Source organism: Sminthopsis crassicaudata, chromosome 2 (assembly GCF_048593235.1).
Source record: "Sminthopsis crassicaudata isolate SCR6 chromosome 2, ASM4859323v1, whole genome shotgun sequence".
Classification (NCBI taxonomy): Eukaryota; Metazoa; Chordata; class Mammalia; order Dasyuromorphia; family Dasyuridae; genus Sminthopsis; species Sminthopsis crassicaudata.
In genome coordinates this window covers 413,137,253-413,149,643 of record NC_133618.1, presented here as the reverse complement: position 1 = coordinate 413,149,643, position 12,391 = coordinate 413,137,253, and the positions used below count along the sequence as shown (strand labels likewise).

Genomic DNA, 12,391 nt, shown 5'->3' with positions numbered 1-12,391 from the left:
GAAGAGAGGAATATAGTACATTTCAAAAACTTGAGGGCGGGAAATGTAGATACACAAATACACACACACACACACACACACACACACACACACACACACACACACACACATATATATATATATATATATATATATATATATATATATATATACACTCATATTTGTGCATCTGTCTGTTGATCTATAAAGCATTATACAAGCATTATAAATGTATGTACATATACACATTCATATACCTTTACATATATTTGTTTATATATTGACATATATATATGTATATATAGATATATCTATATATACATATATATATTAATTGGCATGCATACAATACAGATATGTATGTATGCATGTGCACATGTAGTCAAATGTATATATGTATATGAATATATGTGTGTGTACACAAAAGTCAAGTAAAAACAATACAAAACACAAATCTTGATCTCTAGATAAATAAGAATGCAAATATATACACATTTTAATATTTCAAATAATTAATTTTATTATTGGGGCTACTACTTCCACTAATCCATAATGAAGATACTCCATTATAAAATTAATGGATTTTAAAATTTGTTGTGATTGAAAAACAAATTACTATATGATCATCCTGGTGATGGAATTGTCTGAATTTAGCTAAGATGGTGCTTGAGTAATAGACATATCTACATCCATACCTTTTTTTTTTTTTTTTTTTTTTTTTTTGAGGCTGGGGTTAAGTGACTTCCCCAGGGTCACACACCTAGGAAGTGTTAAGTGTCTGAGACCAGATTTGAACTCCGGTCCTCCTGAATTAAGGGCTGGTGCTCGATCCACTGCTCCACCTAGCTGGCCCTTGATAGAAGCTTTTAAAGCTAACCACTGCCCGGGGACCAAATCTGATCCTCTCTCTCTCTCTCTCTCTTTTTTTTTTTTTTTTTTTTTCTGACAAAAGCAAAAGGTTAAGAATAATAAATGGTAATGGGCTAGAGACAGACAAAAAGTGAGATGTAGCTGAAAAAGCTATAGTTGAAAACTCTCTTTATAGAGCTTGAAGAGCCCAGGACCACTATGATGAAAAAAAAAAAAAAAATATATATATATATATATATATATAATCTAAACACATCTAAATGTTGCATTATACTCTCCCTCCTTAAAGATGTGGGTATAATTTGGATATATCTGAATATAACTTATTGTGCCTAGTCAAGTAGAATTGTGGAATTTTAGTACTTAATACTCATTTATTTATTTTTTGTTATTAAAGCTTTTTTTTTTTTATTTTTCAAACATATGCAATTTCACTATTGAGCTGCAAAACTCTGTGTTCCAAATTTTTCCCTCCTTTCCCCTACTCCTTTCCCTAAATGGCAAGTTATCCAATATATGTTAAACATGTTAAAATATATGTTAAATCCAATATATGTATACATATTTATATAATTATCTTGATGGAGAAGAAAAATCAAATCAAAAGGGAAAAAATCAGAAAGAAAACAAAATGCAAGCAAACAACAACAAAAAGAGTGAAAATGTTTAGCACTAATGTATATGATAGTAATCAGCTTCTCTTATAAACTCTCAGCTTGAAAAGGATTTGAATGAGAAAAGTTTTTATTTTTCTATAATGGTCACAAAATGCATTTATATGATGTTAAAAGTTGAGATTTTGTCTTCATACAATTAATGTAATTTTTAACTTAGAGCTTTCATTGTTATCATAATTGTGGGTTCATATCAAGTATGATCTCAGAAAGAAAGCCTAGAACATGTTTCTCCATATAGGTATTCTCTGCTATGTTGCTCTTTTACCAGTATTATTCCTTTGTATTACAAGTGATATTTTAATTTCCTAATTTAATGATTATTTAACTTGATTATTTTGCAGCCTTTGACACTGTAGATCACTTTCTTCTTCGGTATATTTTTTTCTCTGAGTTTTTGAACATTTTTTTTTTCTGGACATTCTCCTACCTACCTCTCAGTTTCTTTTGATGAATCCTTACCCAGGCAAGAATCTCTAATTGTAGATATTTTTCTCCCCCTATGCTATTTCAAATGGTGATCTTGTTAACTTTTCTTGATTTAATTAATACATTTGTATTCAAGATTATTAAATTAACTTATAGTGCCCTAATCTTTCTGCTGACCTACAAAATCATATTTCCAAATGCCTTTTAGATACCACATACAATGTTGTAATCATCATAAAGATGTTGTGAACTAAAATACTTAAAATTCCTCACTATCATTTTTCCTAAGTCCATCACTTCCCAAAATTTAATATTGCTGTTAAGAACAACAACATCATTCTACCAAATTCACAGGTCAACAACCTAGATTTTATTCTTACCTCCTCACTGCCTCATGACCCACATCCAACCTACTGATTTCACTTTTGCAGCATCTTTCAAATATTCTTTTTCTCCTCTAATATACTCTTTTTTTTTACTTAATAATTTTTATTATATATATATATTTTTATAATATTATCCCTTGTATTCATTTTTCCAAATTATCCCCCCCTCCCTCTATTCCCTCCCCCCGATGACAGGCAATCCCATACATTTTACATGTGTTAAAATATAGTCTAGATACAATACATGTGTGTGAATATCATTTTCTTGTTGCACAATAAACTTTAGATTCCGAAGGTACATGTAACCTGGGCAAACAGATATTAGTGCTAGCAATTTACATTCACTTCCCAGTGTTTCTTCTCTGGGTGTAGCTACCTCTGTCCATCATTGATCAGCTGGAAGTGAGTTGGTTTTTCTTTATGTTGAAGATTTCCACTTCCATCAGAATACATCCTCATACAGTATTGTTGTTGAAGTGTACAGTGATCTTCTGGTTCTGCTCATTTCACTCAGCATCAGTTGATGTAAGTCTCTCCAGGCCTCTCTGTATTCCTCCTGCTGGTCATTTCTTACAGAGCAATAATATTCCATAACCTTCATATACCATAATTTACCCAACCATTCTCCAACTGATGGACATCCATTCATCTTCCAGTTTCTAGCTACAACAAAAAGAGCTGCCACAAACATTTTGGCACATATATGTCTCTTTCCGCTCTTTAGCATTTCTTTGGGATATAATCCCAGTAGTAGCGCTGCTGGGTCAAAGGGTATGCACAGTTTGATAACTTTTTGGGCATAATTCCAGATTGCTCTCCAGAATGGCTAGATTCTTTCACAACTCCACCAGCAATGTATTAGTGTCCCAGTTTCCCCACATCCCCTCCAACATTCATCATTATTTGTTCCTGTCATCTTAGCCAATCTGACAGGTGTGTAGTGGTATCTCAGAGTTGTCTTAATTTGCATTTCTCTGATCAGTAGTGATTTGGAACACTCTTTCATGTGAGTGGATATAGTTTCAATTTCTTCCTCTGAGAATTGTCTGGTTCATATCCTTTGACCATTTATCAATTGGAGAATGGTTCGGTTTCTTATAAATTAGGGTCAGTTCTCTATATATTTTGGAAATGAGACCTTTGTCAGAACCTTTGTTTTTAAAAATATTTTCCCAATTTGTTACTTTCCTTCTAATCTTGTTTGCATTAGTATTATTTGTACAGAAACTTTTTAGTTTGATGTAATCAAAATCTTCTATTTTGTGATCAATAATGATCTCTAGTTCTCCTCTGGTCATAAATTCCTTCCTCCTCCACAGGTCTGAGAGGTAGTCTATTTTCTGTTCCTCTAATCTATTTATGATATCATTCTTTATGCCTAAATCATGGACCCATTTTGATCTTATCTTGGTATATGGTGTTAAGTGTAGATCCATATCTAATTTCTGCCATACTAATTTCCAGTTTTCCCAACAGTTTTTTCCGAATAATGAATTTTTATCCCTAATGTTGGTATCTTTGGGTTTGTCAAAGATTAGGTTGCTATAGATGTACCCTTTTTTGTCCTTTGTATCTAATCTGTTCCACTGATCTACCGGTCTATTTCTTAGCCAATACCAAATGGTTTTGGTGACTGCTGCTATATAATATAGCTTTAGATCAGGTACACTTAGACCACCTTCCTCTGAGTTTTTTTTCATTAGTTCCCTTGCAATTCTCGACCTTTTATTCTTCCATATGAATTTTGTTGTTATTTTTTCTAGGTCATTGAAATAGTTTCTTGGGAGTCTGATTGGTATAGCACTAAATAAATAGATTAGTTTGGGGAGTATTGTCATCTTTATTATATTCGCTCGGCCTATCCAAGAGCACTGAATGTCTTTCCAATTATTTAAATCTGATTTTATTTTTGTGGCAAGTGTTTTGTAATTTTGCTCATATAATTCCTGACTTTTCTTTGGTAGATGGATTCCCAAATACTTTATACTCTCAACATTTGTTTGGAATGGAATTTCTCTTTGTATCTCTTGCTGTTGCATTTTGTTAGTGATATATAAAAATGCCGAGGATTTATGTGGATTTATTTTGTATCCTGCCACTTTGCTGAAATTTTGAATTATTTCTAGTAGCTTTTTAGCAGAGTCTTTGGGGTTCTCTAAGTATACCATCCTGTCATCTGCAAAAAGTGATAGTTTAATTTCCTCATTTCCTACTCTAATTCCTTGAATCTCTTTCTCGGCTCTTATTGCCGAGGCTAGCGTTTCTAGTACTATATTGAATAGTAATGTTGATAGTGGGCAACCTTGTTTCACTCCTGATCTTACTGGGAAAGGTTGTAGTTTATTTCTATTGCATATTATGCTTACTGACAGTCTTAAATATATGCTCCTGATTATTCTAAGGAATAGTCCATTTATTCCTATACCCTCAAGAGTTTTTAGTAGGAATGGATGTTGGATTTTGTCAAATGCTTTTTCTGCATCTATTGAGATGATCGTATGGTTCTTATTAATTTGATTATTAATATGGTCAATTATACTAATAGTTTTCCTAATATTAAACCAGCCCTGCATTCCTGGAATAAATCCTACTTGACCATAGTGTATTATCCTGGGGATGATTTTCTGAAGCCTTTTTGCGAATATCTTATTTGAGATTTTAGCATCAATAGTCATTAAGGAAATTGGTTTGTAATATTCTTTTTCAGTTTTCGATCGAGCTGGTTTAGGAATCGGTACCATGTCTGTGTCATAAAAGGAGTTTGGTAGGACTCGTTCATCCCCTATTTTTTCAAATAATTTATATAGCATTGGGGCTAATTGTTCTTTAAATGTTTGGTAGAATTCACATGTGAATCCATCTGGCCCTGGGGATTTTTTCCTGGGGAGTTGATTAATAGCTTGTTCTATTTCTTTTTCTGAAATGGGACTTTTTAAGCAATTTATCTCCTCCTCTGTTAATCTAGGGAGCCTATATTTTTGGAGGAAGTCATCCATTTCACTTAAGTTATCAAATTTATTGGCATAAAGTTGGGCAAAGTAACTCCTTATTATTTCTCTAATTTCCTCTTCATTGGTGGAAAGATCCCCCTTTTCATTTGTAAGACTATCAATTTGATTTTCCTCTTTCTTTTTTTTGATCAAATTTACCAAAGGTTTATTTATTTTATTGGCTTTTTCATAAAACCAACTCTTGGTTTTATTTATTAATTCAATAGTTTTTTTACTTTCAATATTATTGATTTCTCCTTTTAATTTTTGTATTTCAAGTTTAATTTTTGGTTGGGGGTTTTTAATTTGGTCTTTTTCTAGCTTTTTAAGTTGCAGGCCCAATTCGTTAATTTTCTCTTTCTCTATTTTCTTCAAATAAGCCTCTAAGGATATAAAATTTCCCCTTATTACTGCTTTAGCTGCATCCCACAGATTTTGGTGAATCTTGATTTATTTTGCATGGTATCCCTTAAGAACTTTTCCAAAGTGTTCAGTATTAATCTCTTTGAAATAAGAATCATGATTCTTTTATAGACATAATGGACTGCCTATTGTAAAGGAGGGTGTACTTTTCATATTCACAACGAATGACCAGTACCAAATACTTTACTTCAGGGTTTCATTAGCAGTCACATGTTGGAACTTCCATCTTTACTATATAAAAATATTTTATATGCAACAATGTGAGAAAATTATGATTATAAGCTGTTTTTAGTAAGAAATACCTAAAATTTAGAAATCCATTTATTCAAAAATGTTAAGGTTCATAGAAAAGACCTCATGACACTTGAAAGATTAAGCAATCCTTTCCAACATGTAATAATCAAACATGAAGCGCTCATTCAGAAGTTACTGAAAAAACATATTTAAAGATAAGGTGAGAAGAAAAAAAAATGATTTATGTTAATGGAATAGAGGATAGACCAGGGATTTAGGTTTCCTTTATAGTGAACTTATATTGGCAGCCATTTTAACATAAAGTATCATGATATACATAAGTGACCCACACAAGCAAGAGAGTTTAAAAAAGAATGTGTTTAATGACCTTGTAATATTTCAATGACTGAACCTAGAGTAAACAACAATATTGATACCTTTGGTTTGACTTTAGTTGAATTGGTTTTAATGCTGATATTTTCCTTTATTTGTTGTTATCCTTTTCCAATGTGACTTGGGAGATGGAAAATTCAACCAGGTTGAAATTTAGAATCTAACTCATCTCTAAAGATAGTTATATGCTTAGATGTTCTTTACAGAACCATGAGGATGTCAAAGATATATTAGTAGTGAAAAACCATATATTAAGTATCAAACAAAGAAAAAATATGTTTTAATTATCTACATGTTAAAAGTTACTGCCCATTAATATTTCCTAAACCTCCTTGATCTCATGTTTTGTAGTCTTACTTTCTCCATAGAATAATACACTCCCTTGAAACTCCACCAGCTTTTCAAGAACTATTCCTTTCTTATGTTGGTAGACAATGCCATAGACTCTCATATTTTCTCACAGTAAATGGCTTCTGATATGGTTTACATATAACAGATCCTAAATATATCCTAAAGAAGCTGACATCTCAAGAGACAGATAAGATTTTTGTTTTTCCTTTTTTGTGTGGTTGCTTAATATGTCCCCATTTCAGACAATTCTTAAAATAATTTCTTAAAACATTTATACTTGACATACATCTAGGAACATTCTTAAAGGGATTAACAAGACCTTTTGCAATAAAAAAAAAAACTTTATTAAATATACAATGTTGAGTATAAAACAACTATTTATTTTCTCCTAAAAAAAGAAATATGTAAGCCAAAAGAAAAACCAAACCTTGATAAATACTTAAAGTATATAGTACAAATACTTAAAGAATAAACATTCACCTTAGATCTGTTGACAAAACAGTGAATTCGAGGTAATGTCTTCTGGACAATAGCTATGTATGTGTGGTTCCACACTTACGACTATTAATTTTCTCTAATAAATGAAAGCTACAATGTGTATCTTTAGAGCTGTGTGAACTAAAAAAAAAATAATTAATTTTTGAGATCATCCATCTACTCAAAATAATTATTTTGGGATCACTATTGGATTATTTGAGCTAAATAAAAGAAGCACAAAACCTAGGATGGTACTTGAGAGTCAGTCCTAAGCTTATCAACATTAGTACTGATATCATTTGTTTTTAGCATGATTGGTGCTAGGGAAAAATAGAAGGCATAATCCTTGCCCTATTGCTAGTACAAATGATAGAAATTTTAACTTCACAAATTAACAAAAGAACAAGAACAGAGGTTGTCCCTGAGTTGACAGCTATTTTCTGTGATTGATTTAATCTTCTTTGACATAATCATAGTGTGGAAAAAAGTGGCCCATGGGAAACAAACACAAAACTTTCTATGTTAATGGACTTTATCAATATAAAAAAGTAGATGTCCTGGAAAAATAGCCAGGACAAAGGTTCATTATCCCATGGCAAGTTTTCTAGCCAAAAAATATGTCATCAGAAGATGATTTGGCTCATATCTATAAACTTTCATGTTTCATGAGATGATCACTTTTACATTTTGATAATTTATACTATCTATATATATATATATGGAAATGTCATTATGACTATCTTCAGTGAAGCGTTCATCACATTTTTATAATAAAATCAGTATAGAAAGAAAGAATTAATTATATTCAAGAAGATCTGTCTTCAATTTTCAGCTCCTTTTTATGACTTGTGTGACCAAAAAGTGATTTTACTTTATCATGCTTTGGTTTACTTCTCAGTAAAAGACTACAGAATAAGGAGGTTATATTTCATAAGACACATAAAAATGAATCATGATTAAGATGAATATTTAGATGAATTAAACCAAAGTGAAGGTAGCAAATCTAGTAAAAAGCTTTAAACAATGTATATACCAATGTGAATGGACAAAAGAAAGAAAATTGAATATTATGTGTTTATAATCAATGAAACTAACACCAAAATTTTTATGAGAAATGTTCCAAACTGTTTTTTAGAGATGAGGAATTTGGTCTGTGAAACATTACATATAGTATCAGAACTGGATTACCTTAGTTGAGTGGATAATGCTCTGGGCTTTCTGTCATAAAGACTGGTTCAAGTCCTATCACATAATCTAGTTTGTGACTCAAGCCCTGTCACTGTGCCTCAATGTTTTTGCTTTCAAATGAGTGAGTATGCCATAGCTTTGAAATTCCCTTATTTTGTTGAACTATTTTTTGAATTCTCTTTTTATTCAAATGACTAGGCAAATGAAGAGGGTATATATGGAAGTGGAGGTAATATGAAAAAAATTAGATGTTAATATTTTTAAAATTAAAAAATGTTTAATATTGGGGAAGATGAAAGGGAATTCCTCAACCTGTCTAGGGCAACAATAAAAACAGAAATGTGTTACAACACTTAAAAGTTAAATCCACTATTTAGACATGTATTTAATTTTCAATGAATCATTCTTAATTTTCCACTAATATATACAACTTTTTTCCAGAAATAAATAAGCTATAAGTAACATTTGAAATAAGGACAGCCATTATTCTTTAATCTGCATGCAATATTTATTTGATGTTGCCACAATATAGTTAAAAGATAACTAATATGGCATGAGTGAATAATTGTATGCACAAAGAATTTCAAAAGTACAGTTCTTCTGTCTGCCATGAAATGGATATGTACTTTCAATGTTGCCACCCTTAGTCTGAAAAACCCAGGAGGTCATTTTTGGTCCCCTGCTTTTAATTATCATCTCTAGAGCTCAACAGTTCAGCTTAAAGGATTGCAATTCATGCTTTGCTTATAAATATTCTTTAAGCATATACATTAAGAATCTGGCAAAGATGAAGTAAGATATTCTCAGCCATGAAGATTCAGTGGAATTGAAAGATGTGTTCGATGGGCTTCTCAGCATTTTAAAAAGTTTTTGTTATCACTTGTGAGTTCCAGCCAGATTGCTCAGAAATTACTCATAAACTCCCAGGTTCTCTATGGAGAAAAGAAGCAATTTGTCAAAATGGCAGCTTGATGGGGCATGTGCAGTTTTATTCTATGATTTTTGTTCCCTGGATCCTCGCTTTACTAATCAAAATGAATCTGTTTTTTTTTTTCCTCTTCCTGATACAGCAACTAGTTTTGTTGTACAGATAGCAGGTATGTTTTCTGTTCATTTCAAAATAATATGGTGTTGGTAAGGCAGCAATTAATAAAGTATTCCTTCAAGGTCTTAATTTGGGGGATATTTTGAAAGCTTGATAAAGCATACAATGAGAAATTATAATTAAAAAAAAACCTACTTCAGTATTATTGAATAAATATGGGAAATTTGCTAATTCACTGAATTTAGCAAATTTCCCATATTTATTCAATAATACTGAAGTAGGTTTTTTTTTTAATTATAATTTCTCATTGTATGCTTTTTTTTCTTTTTTTTTTAATCCTTTCTCCTGACTTATTTAGCTCATGTTCTTCTCTTAACTTTACAGTGTTCCCCAATGGCTTGTCTTTGTAAAATCTGATACCTAGCAATCATTTAAAAATCATTTTTAATTTATTGACTTTTGGAATCATCTTTGTTCTACAGAAAGAATCCGTGTATTTGTAGGGAGAGAGTGCCATATGGAAGAAAGAACAGTGTCTTTGGAGTCAGGGAACCTTAATCCATAAACCTACTACCATGTTTATTATCTGTGAGACTTTGTTCAAATTATTTTATTTCCCTGTACCAACAAGAATATAGAAGTGCTAAATATCAGCTCAAATCCAACTTTTGGTGTTTGGAAACATCTCTATACTGAGAAAAGTAATGGGACAAAATGTTGGCTGCATTTTGCTATTTTTATCATCTATTTGAATGGAGCAGAAAATATCTATATATTTTCAGCAACCAACATAGAAGCTATGGAAATTTAAATATTGTTTATGAACAGTTAAGGGTAAAATTAATTATATCATATTAGGATAAACCTTTGTACTTTAAAAATGATACCATCTATATCATGTCATTTAATCCTCACAACTTCGTTATGAAGCAGAGGGATACACAGATCTGTGGATAGGCCTTCTGACCATGTGAAGACAGGTGGTGATGTTAACAACACTGACATTTTAGAGTGTGAAAGTGGTCTTACTGAAAGCAGTATGGAATCTAGAAGGAAAAAGAAAAAAAAAAACTTTCAACTAGAAAAGATCAAGGACCTGTGGATGACTGTTCAGTTCCTGGCACAAGCTCTATAGGTTCACCTTCTGGCCAAAAAGAAATGGTTCACAGAACTGATAATGTGGTGAATTCAGAGAGTAGTAGCACTCTTCATGAGAGAGTGAAAGACACCAGGAAAAAAGAAGAAAGACTCTCACTCAGAAAAAGTAAGTGTAGAAACTGAAAACTGAAGAAAAAAGGTTAGTATCTACAAATGAGGAAAAAAAGGAACTTGGAAGAATCTGAGGATTCAGATTTGGAAAATATGTCTGAGGATTTGATACATCTAGATGTTAATTTGGAGACTGCAGTGACGAAATTCCAAGAGTGAAGGAAAGAGCACCTGGTACAGTACAATGAATGTATAGGGATGACTTGAAACGGTTTCAGCAATTTAAATTATTAAATTTGGCAAGTTTTCTGCAAAGGAAAATGAACAATTACAGAAAAATTTAGAAATGTTTTTTATCATTGACTGGAATTGAGACTGCAGATAAGTTGCTGCATACAGACAGATATCCAGAAGAGAAATATGTTATCACAGACTTAAAAAGAAAGTACCAATTTAGAAACCACATTGGTGAAGGTATTCCCCAGCCATGGAAATTAGTATAATATAGAGCAAAAAAAAATGTTTGATATCAACAACTATAAAGGCAGATATAGTAAAAAGGACACTCAGAAGTTAAAGAAGTACCAGTCCATACATGGAAGTGATTGGGAAAAGATTGGTGAAATGGTGTCTCGCAGTAGCCTCTCTGTGGCACTGAAATTCTCCCAAATTAGCAATCATATCAATCATGGTCCTTGGAGTAAAGCAGAAACTCGGAGACTAATTAAAGCTGTTGAAGAAGTGATTCTTAAGAAGCTGTCACCAAAGGAAGTGGAGGACATTCTCGGCTCCAAGAAGACAGTCTCCCGGAGTCTTTATCAATTTTGCGGAAACAGCTCTACAAGAGTATATCCTGGGTAGAAGTAGAAGTGAAAGTAGAAACAAGAAATTGGATACAGTGTAAAAGTAAGTGGCCTGAAATTCTGACCAAGCGAATGACCAGTGGGAAGGTTGTATACTGTAGGATAAATGTTCTGCGTGCAAAAATCAATATTATTGAAAGGTTATATCAAACAAATGTACAAGAAGCTAATGAAATTAATTGGGAGCATCTTGCTGGTGCCATTGGAGATGTTCCTCCATCCTATGTACAATCTAAATTTTACAAACTGAAAGCTACCTGTGTTCTTCTTTCACAGAAGAAAACCTTCCCAGAAATCATAGACTACCTCTATGAAATCAGCCGTCCATTACTGGAACAAAGGTTAAAAAGGAAGCTGAAGAAGGAAGGCACAACTGTCCAGGAGCGGGAAGTGCCAAAACAGTTCTTTTGATTCAAGAACATTTTTTTGTGTGAAAGTGACAGTGAAGAAGAAGATAGAGAAGAAAGCAGTTAAAGTGGGATCACCCACAAGTTCTGTTTTTTTTTTTTTTAATCTTTTTAATTTATTGCACTGCTAATGAATAATGACAGGGAAAAGTTGGAGGGTTATGTTATTTAGTTCTGCCTTAAATTGCCATCATTAGAATTTTCAGGTGGAAGAGATACTAAAAGATACTAAGAGATACATTTTATAGATAAGAAAAACTCTCCTATACATCTTTTGTATCCCTTTACTAGGTTTTACTTATCATTCTTAAAGAGACATTCTCTCTTTGGCTGCAGACTTTGCTCATTCATGAATAATTTTTCTTCCTCAGTTTCAACACTTAAAAATTCCTCTCTCCTTTCACAGCCTGGCTCAATTATAAATTTCTCTACAAGGTTCTTTCTGACCCACTCAAGTGTCAGTGCTCAACTTC

The 12,391-nt window shown here is 32.2% G+C and overlaps 1 pseudogene; it reads left to right on the top strand.

The window, feature by feature from the left end:
- Window positions 1–10,860: 10,860 nt before the first annotated feature.
- Window positions 10,861–11,985, top strand: LOC141552874 (transcription termination factor 1-like; annotated as a pseudogene).
- Window positions 11,986–12,391: the final 406 nt, after the last annotated feature.